The following is a 12,689-nucleotide window of genomic DNA, read 5'->3' on the forward strand; positions in this document are numbered from 1 at the left end:
AAATATCAGCATCAAACTGCTCATGGGTAACTTTTGATTTCAAATACACTTCAAATTAGATTAGAGTTGTAGCAAATATAAGAGCATAATGAAATAACCACTAATAACAATAATAATAGAATAGAATATGCCTTTATTGACCCACAGAAGGTAAATTCACAATACAAGAGCAGCCAATAGGAACACAAATAAATATTAACATAGATAATAGTGCATCATGTAGAGCTGTAGGTCAGACATGAATTGAAAAACAGCAAGAGAAAATAATTTTTTAAAAAAACACAACAATGTGCAAATGACACTCAAAGGAATGATAATGATAATAATAACTCCCAACATGAATATTAGTACAATTATCTAAATATTTCACAAATCTTTTGCAGTCAATTTTCCTCGGGGAAATTCTTGCTTCACTTCTGACTAAGTTTATTCTCGTAAATGAATCACAATAAATCAACTCAAAGTCAAATGGTCTTTAGGGATACATAGAGAGATCTGCTGCACAGACAATTCATTTAACACAATTAAAGCTAATTATTGGTAAATAATGGATTAATGTTTCAAATATTTTGCAGAATATATATTTTTAGTTGCAGCTCCTAAATGGTTGACTTTAAATTTAAATGTCTAGAGACTAACTTATCTTTATTGAAAGAACATAAAGTTTATATCTCAGTCAGCAAGGATGACGTCTTTGGAGTTTTATAGGATTGTGTCCACAGTCCTGTATAGTTCCCCCCTGTAAAAATGTCTTTGAAAAAAAAAGAAAAAGAATAAAATGTGCTAATTATTCACAAATACGTGTGAAAATTATTGATCTGCTGTTTTCTTTGTATCAGACTTACACAGACTGAGGCTTCTCTATAATAAAACTTGCAGGTATGGCTGTGTGGGGCTGTCATTACTCTTTTCTTTTCTTCTCTTGTATTCACACCTTTTCTTTTTCTTTCCTTCATACTGACGCACCTCTCGGAGCTCAGTCTGTGGCTGTGATGGTGAGGCGCGCCCGCGTTAGCGCGCCCCCGTCCGTCGGCGCACCGGTGCGGGTGTCGGTGTGAGCGTCGGTCGGTCGCAGTGGACGGATGGTTAACGCGGGATGTGCTCGGAATTCTTCGGCTTTCTTGTTGTCAGATTCGGTGTGGTAAGTGTATCTGATGTCTGACAGACAACCTGCTTTACTCTCTATCCTAAGAAAGAAGAAGAAACGATGTTAATATTTAATTTCTTTACAAATGACATTTCTGCTTAGTGTTTTTTTTTTATCTTTTTTTTTTTTTGTCATTATTTATTTATTTGTTAATGTCTTTATTGGCTGTTAAAATTGTGATTTTTAAATTAATGGATATTATTGCTTTTGGTTCAAAGTTATTCTAATAAGTAGCAGATATTATAATTTCAACACTTGTTACAGATTGATTCTTTATTTTCTTTTCCTGAGCTTTCTATACTTTACCTTTTAAGATTGAATGCGTCTGCTCAGGTTTTGTTCATGCAACAGCAGATTGTGCATAAACTGCTTTTGCTGTGTGAGTTTTATATTTTGAATTAGGTGTCACCCTTCATCAAGAGGGATAAAATAATTGAAATAATTGTTTTTGCGTTGTTTGCTGGTAAATCTCCAATAGATTGTCTATTGTTGACTGTGCCTGCGTTGCATGAGATTCCAATGGAAGTAGAAGCAACAACCTCTTCCATGCTTTAGTTCCTTAGAGAATGCTTGGCTGCAATTAATTAGATTCTTCTAACAGAATCAGTTTGGTTGTTTTTTTTTTTTTCTCAGACTAACCGATGGGAGATAAAAACCCACATCATTGCATCAAGAGTGATCAAGGTGGAGAATGTGTGTAGAGGAGGAGGGAATGTGAGCTTTTGCATGTGTGCAGGGAGTGCCAGCCAGTGTGTTGCAGCATCAGTATCCATTTACTGTCCAAATATGTTGATGTGATGAAGAGGAGGAGGTGAAGAGTGATGGTTTGACAGCTTTTCGTGCAACTTCAACTGACAAACAAGCAAACAATTCAAGGTGCAGTTTGTTCATGTCATGAATATGAAACAAAAGATACTTTTAGTCAAATTTGAAAACACCAATATAATCTGCCAGTATTTGACATAAAATGTAACATCAGTTGACGTTGATAGCGGTTTTTCAACCGACATGTGTTGTTTGAGATGACATTTTAGCACTTTTTTCACTACTAAAGATGAATAGGTATTCTAATTTTTCACAGATGTTATTTATTTGTGGAATATATCCAGTGGGGCATCTCAGTAAAAGTAGAATTAATCTGTTATTTCCAAGGAAAGATGCATCATGTGACCTTAAACTAGGTTAGAGGGAAGGGGGTGTGTTTTATATAGATATTGGTTAATATCGCAAACCAGAAATTTTGTGATGGACAACATCGGCAATGTTAAAAACAAATCTGGTACTTTTTCCACTACCAAAATAATAATTATCTGAATAACTATCTTTCACTTATTTTGCAGAGATGTTTAATTTTGGAATACATCCAGTGGGGCATCTCGTAAAAAGTAGGCAGGACCCGGACCTCAGACAAACCTGGCTATAGTTTCGGCACTTCCTGTGCGCATGCGTCCGCAGTAAGCCGAATGCCGATAATTCCGTCACTGCTGGACCCGTGTCCTTCTAGCTATAGTTCCGTCAGTTTTATTTTAGCCTTAACCCTAACACTATCCCTAACCCAGTAAATACCCTAAAAAGTTTTTTTTTCTTTGTATTTTTATTTTTGCCGTTTCAAATATGTTAAAATTAAAAAAGACCTAACCCTAACCCAATAAATACCCTAAAATGTTTTTTTTTTTGTGTGTGTGTGTGTATGTATTTTTAAAGGTGGAATTTGCCGTGTTAAATATGTTAAAATAAAAAAAAATTAATAAAAAAATTAAAAAAAACAGAAGAAGTGGGATTTGAACCTACATCAGCAGAAGGAAAAATCCTTAAGTCTAGCACCTTGGACAACTCAACCATCCTAACTCATTGGGAACTGCGCATACGCACAGCACTAAAAGTAGGTTAGAGGGGGTGTTGTATACTGTAAATCGAAATCGGTTAATATCGCAAACTGGAAATTTAGTCTTGGACAATATCAGCATACGGATATTGGAAAAAAACCTAATGTTAAGCATCCTTATTAAAATTATGCATCCGTTTTCTATTGTTTATCTGTAGTCGAGTCCAAGGGGCGGCATCCTTAGCAGCGAGGCCCAGACTTCCCTCTCCCTGGCCACTTGATCCAGCTCTTCCCGTGGGATCCCAAGGCATTCTGAGGCAAAGCCAAGAGACATAGTAGCTCCACTCTCCAGCGTGTCCTGGGTCTTCCTCGGGGTCACCTACTTTACCTACCTAGTAAAATTACAATAGTTAAGATTTGCTATGGGAGGATTGTCACTGGAATGTATGTGTGTAACTTCTGAATGCAAAGTGGGGGATGGTACACCCTGGACAGGGTTCTAGTTTCAATAAAGCGCTCATACTATAGTTTTATCTCTCACGCCCGTTTCTACACTTGGTTTTTTCAAGTACTTAATCCTCATTGGGATTAAAAAACACAAAATTAGGATTATTGTATTTTTCTTCCCTTTGTTTCAGGTGTTTGTGCTCCTTTTAGTCAGTGATGTCATATGTTTGCTACAACCCAAGACAGGTCGGGTCAGGGTTAAGGACACTCAGAGATGCTACTGACCTATCAGCACAAGCTAACATGAATGATGATGTTAACGTCCTTCAACGCCATGAATGTTAAAGGGTATCTAAAGGAAATGTTAACTGCACACACTATCAAACAATCATATATAATAGAGCTTTTGTCAGGTTTATTTCAGCTTTAGTCAGGTTATTTAATGTTTTCACAAGTTTTTATGCATGACACATTTCAATAAACTGGACCTTTAGTGTAGCAATCCTCAAAGTGGGTTCATGAATAACGGATTAACAGATCCAACTTCAACATTAGGATCAGATATATGTAGTTGTTCTGTATTCCCAATATTCTTACAGGAACTTTCTGTCTTTATTTAAAAAAGACTGGATTCTTATTAATCATCTATAAATGTGCTTTGGAGGTAAATGTTGATGTAATTTTCAATATTCACTAATTATATTACTCTTGCTCTTGTTGAATGAATTGAAAAAAAATACATATCGTCTCAGTGGAGTGAGATTCATTTACTCGTGTTTAATTACACAGAGGGAATTCTCTTGGACGGGAAAATAATGGAACGCTAATAATGAGTAACAGAGTCAAACCAAGGACAGCACTACTGATGGAGATGGGCTCAGACACATTTTATGGCCAATCATTGGCTACAGCTTCCGGCCAAGTTTGAATTTAGTTGATTATTTTTCGCACAATACTTGATAATGGGTGCTCGGTGCACAGTTTGTTAGTGATACTGTCACACAGCGTGGTGCACTTCTTTTTTTTTTTTTTTTTACTTTGCAGATAATTCAGTTCTTTCCCACAGTTTTTGTCTATGTTGCACCTTACCTGGTGCCCTGACTCAGCGGGTATCAGCTTTGTTGCCTCGCAAGTTTAAACAGGAGGAGATGATTTCAAGTAGCAGCAGCAGCAGCAGGGGTTTCCAAACTCACTTATGTCGAGGAGGTGCGTGCCATCACTTTTTAGAAATCAGTACAGGGTTTACAGCATGTATCATGTAGAGCTGTAGGATAACACCTTGATATGTTAGCACACATTTGGGAACTCAAATTCAGACACTCTATTGCGGGGGGTGTCAAACTCATTTTAGCTCAGGGGCTAATGACAGGCCGGATTGAGATTAAGATTTTTGGTGGAAAAAAAGACACAATTCAACACTAATGTGCCCTGGTTTGCACTTCTATGTATAAGTGATATATAAAGGATAAAGTATGTAAGTATATCAGTCACTGCAGGATCTTCACTTAAATTTTCCTGAACATTTTGACAGATGTTGAAAAAATTAGTTCTTTCAATAAATTTTGTTTGAAAATAAAAATCGCTGCTGTCATGTGCTATAGGAACCGGAAAACTGAGCTCTGCAAATATTGTGTATTTTTGTATTTGTAGGGGTTGAGATATTTACAATTGAATTAGTTGGTAATTTACTAAATGTTTCATGTTTTTTCTCTCATTTCTCGAGTGGGCAAGATTGGATGCTCCAAAGGGCTGGATTTGGTCCCTGTGCCTTGAGTTTGACACATGTGCTCTATTGGATGTCGTTGACAAAGAAATTGCCACACATACTGAATCACCTTAAATTTAAAGTATTGAGCTGAGAACATTTTGGATTATTTTACAAATTCTGACTTTTAAAGAGCTTCACTAATATTATACAACATTAAGACCTCTTAGCTTGTTCTTTAATTAAATAATTATTTGTTGCATGCTGCATGTTGCATGTTTTATAGATTATATATAAGAAATAGTAATTCCAGCAAAATGATCTCTGTCTTTGTTTTAAATAGTATGTTAAGTTTCATTTATTCAGACAACTGTTCCTTAGGAAATCCACTTTGATATCCTGTCACGTTTCGACTGACAACTGCCAGTCTGTCAGAGGCGTCTGCCGATCGCTTTGATGTTTCCTTGATTTCCACGTAGTAATTCCTGCAAGATTCTATTTGTCTTCTTTTTGAATAATACGTTTTGGTTTAATTTATTCAGACAACTGTTACTTAGGAAATCCACTTTGATCTCCTGCCATGTTTCGACTGACAACTGCCAGTCTTTGTCATAGGCGTATGCTGATCGCTTTGATTTTTCCATTGAAGTTTCCTTGACATCCGCATAGTTATTCCGGCAAGATTATTTTTGTCTTCTTTTTGAATAATATGTTAAGGTGTCATTTATTCAGACAACTGTTTCTTAGGAAATCCACTTTGATCTCTTCAACTTCAAAGGAAATATCAAAGAGATCAGCAAATGCCTCTGACAAAGACTGGCAGTAGTCAGTCAAAACACACCTTGTGTATTCATTAATTATTTCAATATGATATAATTTAATCTAATATATTACATTGTTTTCTTATTTTTCATGCCCATTCTGTTTTCTCAGGCATTTTGAGGCTCTCGTTATGTTGGGTTTTTAAATTATCTTGTTCTGCTTCTGTATTTCTTGTTGATGGGATGTGATGTTAAAGTAAATATCAGTAAATTTGAATCTTATCTGAGCTTTTCTGGGTATTTATGGTGGTCAAAGTCTGAAAATTGCATATTGTTGTTGAAGATGTTGATTCTTGTTTCTGCCCTGATTGAGTTTGACTTCATTGAATGTGCTTGTAGAGATCTTTGTTTCTAATGGATTCCAGTGATGACGAGTGATAATAAAAGAACACTATTTTCCAATGGCAAGCTGCACAGCTCAGTTTTTTTTTTCAATTATTATGGCTTGGTCTGCTGTTTGTACCACCAAATGGGTCGCTGATAGGTTTTTAGTATTCATGAATAAATAATCAGACCTAATATAGACAGGCCTTTGCTCCTAAACAGAGAAGATTGTTTGTTACAGTCCAAGCTTTTGTAGAGGCACATTTTTCTCTGACAGCACTTCATCAATTATACAGTCTCAGTTTGGCTGATGGTCCAAGGAAGTGGGATTAGTTGGAAACACATTTTACATTGTTGTTGTTTTTATATTGAGAAAGGTTGTCTGATGGAAGAACGATCCTTCAACATCTCTCACCTGTTCCAAACATTTCATGTTTTTAGCGTTGATAGTTTGAAAGAGTCACATGCACAATTCATAGGGTGACCATATTTTCATTTCCAAAAAAAGAGTACATTTGTGCTGACCTCTGCATACTCAAAGTATTGGATGTTTTTCTTTTTATCTGCCTTGAAACAGCAAAATATAATATAGTAGATAAATAAGTTGTTATTGTGCATAAGGTTTGGAAACTGATTTCTCTCTTTATAACAAAGACTTTAAACCAAATCTGAATTTAGGGGTGACTCAAGTCAATCACCTTTATTATACATTATAACAATCTGAAATTAAAACTTTAATGTAAAACTCAAGTCTTACAGAACCCCCATCCATGGAGGCTTGTCATTCTTCCTTTTCAATCTAGCTGTGTTTAGTCTCTTTTAATCTCTCTTAGACTCGTGTGACGATTTAGTCAAAACAAAACAGTATCTTTAATGAAAATTACCAGAATTAACCATATTGGCTGGAATAAGCAACTCTTTAGCTTTCAGAAACAGGTGGAATTTCTCCGATAAAGCCAATATTATCGGAGTTACGGTGTCATGTGCTGAGTTCACATCGCACTGAGATTGTATATGCGCATATGTGCGCATGCGTGCACATGCGCATTACCAAAAAATTAATTTTTGCTAAAAAAAAATGAACAGACACGTGTTTTATTTGTTTATTGAATTATGTTAGGGTTAGGGTTATAATCTCAGTACGGAGGTAAACTCAGTACGCGACAACGGTCTTTTAAATTAACTTGTTCCTCGAGATGCATTCAAGGTCCCCGGGAAACCCAGACAATTTGATGAGTTTGTAAAATGTCCATGATGTCACGGACTGAGTTTAATTCGTGCTAAGATTGATTATGAGCATATACGCGCATGAGCAAGCATGTGCACTACCGGAAAATAATTTTTTGCCCGAAAAATAAATAAAATAAGAAGTTTTGTTTATTTTTGTTTTTGAAGTGAACATACACATGTTTTATTAGTTTATTGGATTAGGTTAGGGTTGCATGCTGCGCATGCTCAGATATGCTGATAATCGATTTCAATACAAGGTAAACTCAGGTAAACTCAGCTTGGACAAGATGTATTGCAGCCCTAACAATTCAGTCGTCATCTGTTAGCATGGCTAGTTTTGCCTATTTTTCCAAATTAAAGGCAAAGACAAAGCCTTTTAAAAAATCTATTCTGGGCAACTGTTACATTAAGTTTCTGAAAAAGCACCACACAAATGTGTGAAGTTGTTAAACTGAGAAAGTGTATTTTTTTTTACACATTTTTCTTTGTTCAAGCTATTAGCTTCTAAGCTAACAGCTATAACTGCTAAGCAAACATATAGCCGACTACTTACATCATTCATGTGACAAGTTATTATGAGATGATGTGAGCCTTTTAACTTAATTTTGGTAAATTTATCACACTTTTATCAACATTTGTTGTGACACAGCTGCTCTATAAAACAGAGTTACTGGTGCCTTTGGCCTGCAGCCACACACATCCATCCACCATTGTTCATTTCTTTTTGAGGTTGGACTGCCCCCAAAAGTGCAATAATGTAATAAAATGAAATTAACTGAGCTTTTTTTTGAAAACTTGAAGAGAAGTTTAAGAAATGCTTTAAGGTGAAGGTGCTTTTTTGTCCAAAAGTAATGTACAAATCAATATGTTGGGGCGTTACACTGACGAGAACAGCGGTGACTCAGCACACTGTCACATGTGTGCAATCATGACCTGCTCTGAGCATGCATATGAATCTGCAAACGGCATAAACTAGAGTCCACCTTGAAATGTACATTTAGGTACCATTTTGCTTTGAAGGGGAAACCCCTGGGTTCCCATTGAAGACCTTAGCATGCATTTTATAAGCCTATTAAGTCCCTTTTTATTGTTAGGAGCTCATTTGGAGATATTAGTACAAAGTTCTTCTTGGATTCCTTTGTTATATTTCTATTGGCTTTTGATGACGTTTTGAGGTTCCTTGACAATAAAAGAGTAAAGATCATTCTGTGAGAGACAAACTAACGCAGCAGTAAAACAATAGTTTATTTCCTCCTATTATCCTTGGGGTCAATTTGACCTCATTCAATGTTTATCTTTAAAAAAACAATAATTGACTTTTTTTTTGCTTCATATTTCACAACTTTTCCAATTTATGAGTACAACTGATTAAGCATGAAATTATAATGATGATTTTCAATGTGCTGAACACATATAGCACGCATTGGTGTTCCTCTGGGGTCAATTTGACCCCAAGCTGTTTTAGCTGTGTATTATTTGTCTGTGTGTGATTTTCAAGCTACAATAACTCTAAAACTGAAATTTTGACTAAATGGTATCTCTGCAGGAAAGGTTATATCATCTCCACAATCAATAGGGTTCATACTTTTGTGGTCATTAATCTTGTCAGTAAGATTTGAGAAGATTTGGATACTAATATTAAATATTATAATATTTTTTTAAAAAAAGGCCTGATAGTGGAGCTAAAAAAACAGGTCAAGGTTTTATTATCAAGTGATGTACAGTATGTATTCAACAAATTTCATCAATCATTTTCCGAAAATTAATTTCTGGAGGAAAATCTCCTTGGGGTCAGATTGACCCAAAAGGTAAAATGTGTTAGTTTGAGGATAATAAGAGTGTTAAGGCAATTTCTACAGTTTTTTTGTGTAAATGACAAAAGAACAATATTTGAATAACTCATAGGGTTAAAAAAAATAATCCGGAAGAAACACTCCGTCATATTGCCACATCAAATGAAATTGGTGTCACCCCCTGGGGTCTACTATAAAGTATCGACTCAAAACTGATGATAAAAAACCTACTTCACCTTCACGAGTGTTAGCAAGAGGCTGTAAGGCACAAAAACATATTGGAAACATTTACAAGCGACCTGTGGTTCTTTCTGACAGGTTAGGAACTACTGAACGACCTTCATTTAAAGTTTGGAAGTCCTTTGAACAACCCTGACATTTGTTTAGTTTTTTAACTTACAGCACGACCATAAACGTACACTCTTTGTAATGCTAAAAATAATACTAGTTTGATTAAAGCTGGGCGATATGCCTAAAAAATGTATCACAATAGAAGTGTTTCATGTCAGTCGATATTGATAATTATTAATTTTTTTTTAAGGACCAGAAGAAAAATAGTCGCATTGAAATACTTTTATTTTAAACGTAATATTTACCGTTTAAAAAGCGGTCAACGCAACTATGGAAAGAGCAGAAAAACCTCAATTAAATGAACAAATTGGTCAATATGCAAATATGAACTATGAATAAATGCTTATCCAAACAAAATGTGCAGCCGTTCTTTTGCCTACATCCCCCAGAAAGCCTTGCGGTGCTGGATCGGGGATGTTTCTGTGTTTTTTTCTAACAAAGTTCAGTGAATTTATTGGATATTCTGTCGCACATATTTTCTATTGATAATGAACACACATCTATTGTGATACATATTGTTAAGTTTGATTAGTTGGTACAGTCCAATGTTTGGTCTGAGAACCAAGAGTCTAACATAGTTTAAACTTCAAAGGAAGATAATATTCAGACTAAATTTACATTGCATGTTCAGGTTTTCTTTTATTCAGACAACTTTTTTCAGGAAATGTCCTTTGTTCTCTGACATGTTTCGACTGTCAACTGCCAGTCTTCCTCAGAGGCGTCTGCTGATTGCTTTGATGTGTCTATGAGTTTTCCTGGGTGTGGCCAACTCAACAATTCTGTCAGGCTGACATAATATCACAAAACTGAACTTGCTGGGATTACATTAACATTGTCTTTATTGGATTGAAATCATCAACGTTTGACCTTTTGTTAAAAATAGCAGTAGATGCTTTTCATGTTTACATTTGATGGCAAAATTACTATCATTGGCAACATAGGTTAATACTGTATATCCTTGAACAATCCTTTAAAATCATGTGATGTAGGATTATGTTATTGCAATTGATCTCTTAATACATTTGTAGTGTCAAGATTCAGCAAATTCCTTTTAACTCCACCTCCTTTAAATGAACATATCATGTATTTAATTTTTCCTTGATTACTCTAGAAGTATTCCATATATAAGAAAATGAGTTTGATTTATTTTTCCACGAAACATTTAGTGCTGTCAAACATTTCAGTTAACCATAATATACGGTGGAGTACCAGAAGCATACCTTTCCATCCCTGCTACGTTTAACTGCCAGAGACATAGTTAAAGCTGCTATCCCGGAGTTTCTGAGAAACATCTCGATGTCCCGCCCTAAACAGCCTCACTTCCTCCCACTGCCTCTGCCAATCTATCAGAAGCCACGCCTCTACTTTTCTGCATGCACATCTTGGAAGATAACGGTCACATCGAGTCGCATTGATATACATTAGGTCTATGGGTCAGGTAAGAGCCAAATCATATTTACCTGTTTGCTGTTGTGACCCGCGGCCTTGTTTCCGTGCACAGTTCTGCATTCACTTTGATTGACAGTCTCAAAAACAAGAAGTCAAAGCCTATTGGCTGGGTGCAGTCGGCGATCGTTTCCATTTGTATAGGGGTCTATAGGACGAAGGAGGGACTTATATATATTAATGTATATGAATGACCACCGTCAGTAGAACATAGTAAAAGACTAGTTTTCGCTTTTCAAAAGAATCATACATAAACATAGATTTCTTAGAAACTCCTGATATGAGCTTTAATGCCTAAAAGTCTCAATTGTTGAGAGAAAATGTGATATGCTAATATTGTTGGAAAAATAATGTGTTTATTGTGTCTTAAATCTTGGCTGTGTATGTGTTTTAGTTTGATATAAAAAAATAAAAAAAAAACTTGTTGTGCAATGTTCAAGCACAGGCAGGAATATTTACTCAATAATGTCATGACATGATTTGATTTTTATTTGAAACTGGCATGAATTGTCAGTCTGTTTTTGCTTTTTGCACATTAAATTTTAATTATTCCTTTTGAGTTGAAAAGCTCAAAATTAAAGTCAAATTAAAGTATGGGTTTTTTCCAACTGCAGTTTTTCTTTTTGATAAAATGATTTAAAATAGTTAAACACACCCACAAGCTGTGAACATCAATGTGTCCGTTTTCATTTTTTTTCAATTTGTCAAGCTTTAATGTGTTTCTTAAAAATGTATTAAAGCAAATAAGTGGCTGAATGCTAAATTCTTAGTACTCTATGATGATATGGAAATGTTGCTATTTGATCAGTGACGTGTCGTCAGGGTAGGCAAGGTAGGCAGTGCCTACCCAAGGGTGAATTGATATTTCAATTATTTGTTTTAATTATAATATAATTATTAAAAAAAAATAAATCAATTTTAAATAGTCTACAGTACCTATAAGTTTGAAAGTGTCCGCATTTTGTGCGTTTCATAGCCCAAATTACTAAACAGCGCTATTTCCTGAAACAGCTGCACAGTCAGACAGAGGGAGGCCACGCCCCCTCCCAAAGGCAAGTTGCTCCTCTGCCTCGATTCCCATTGCGTGTTTTTACGTGTTTGCGCATGCGCAGTCAGGTCCCCAAGATGACAACCATTTACGTCCAACGGCAGCGTAGAGAGCTGATTTTTGGACATAACCGCGCTATGCTAAATGCTATACGTAAGTTCACAGTACATTAGTGAATAGATGCCACGTGAATGCTGCTGCTACGTTCTCTAGCTAGTGGGCGGGATAACACTACAGGCAGGATGACAGCTCCAGAGATGATACAAAAACTTTTTTTTGAGGAAAAACGACAGCTTTTAAAATATGGGAGACCAACACCTGAGTTACCAGAGCTTCAGTAAAGGTAAGGTCAGAAAATGTTTCATACTTTCTACAGTGAAAGGAACAAACTGAAGGATTGGCTTTGTGGATGCTCCTCACTGAGGCTGTTCTGAGTTGTTGTTGTTGTCATTTTCTCCATGTTTCTGTGTTTCCAACGCAAACAACGGATTTGCTGCTGTGTCATGAGATATATCTTGTTGGGAGAGTATGGAGGCTATATTTATTATTTAT

At 35.7% G+C, this 12,689-nt stretch overlaps 1 protein-coding gene across 2 annotated transcripts in view; it reads left to right on the forward strand.

Annotated features, from left to right (window-relative positions):
- The first annotated feature begins 995 nt into the window (after positions 1-995).
- The window catches only part of htr1fa (5-hydroxytryptamine (serotonin) receptor 1Fa), a 42,584-nt gene continuing 30,890 nt past the window's right edge, over positions 996-12,689 (forward strand). For both annotated transcript variants that reach the window (XM_028435747.1, XM_028435745.1), the window contains exon 1: positions 996-1,141. The gene's annotated coding sequence lies outside the window, so the exon portion shown is untranslated. The remainder of the gene's footprint in view (positions 1,142-12,689) is intronic.

This window comes from Gouania willdenowi, chromosome 21 (assembly GCF_900634775.1).
Source record: "Gouania willdenowi chromosome 21, fGouWil2.1, whole genome shotgun sequence".
Lineage (NCBI taxonomy): Eukaryota > Metazoa > Chordata > Actinopteri > Blenniiformes > Gobiesocidae > Gouania > Gouania willdenowi.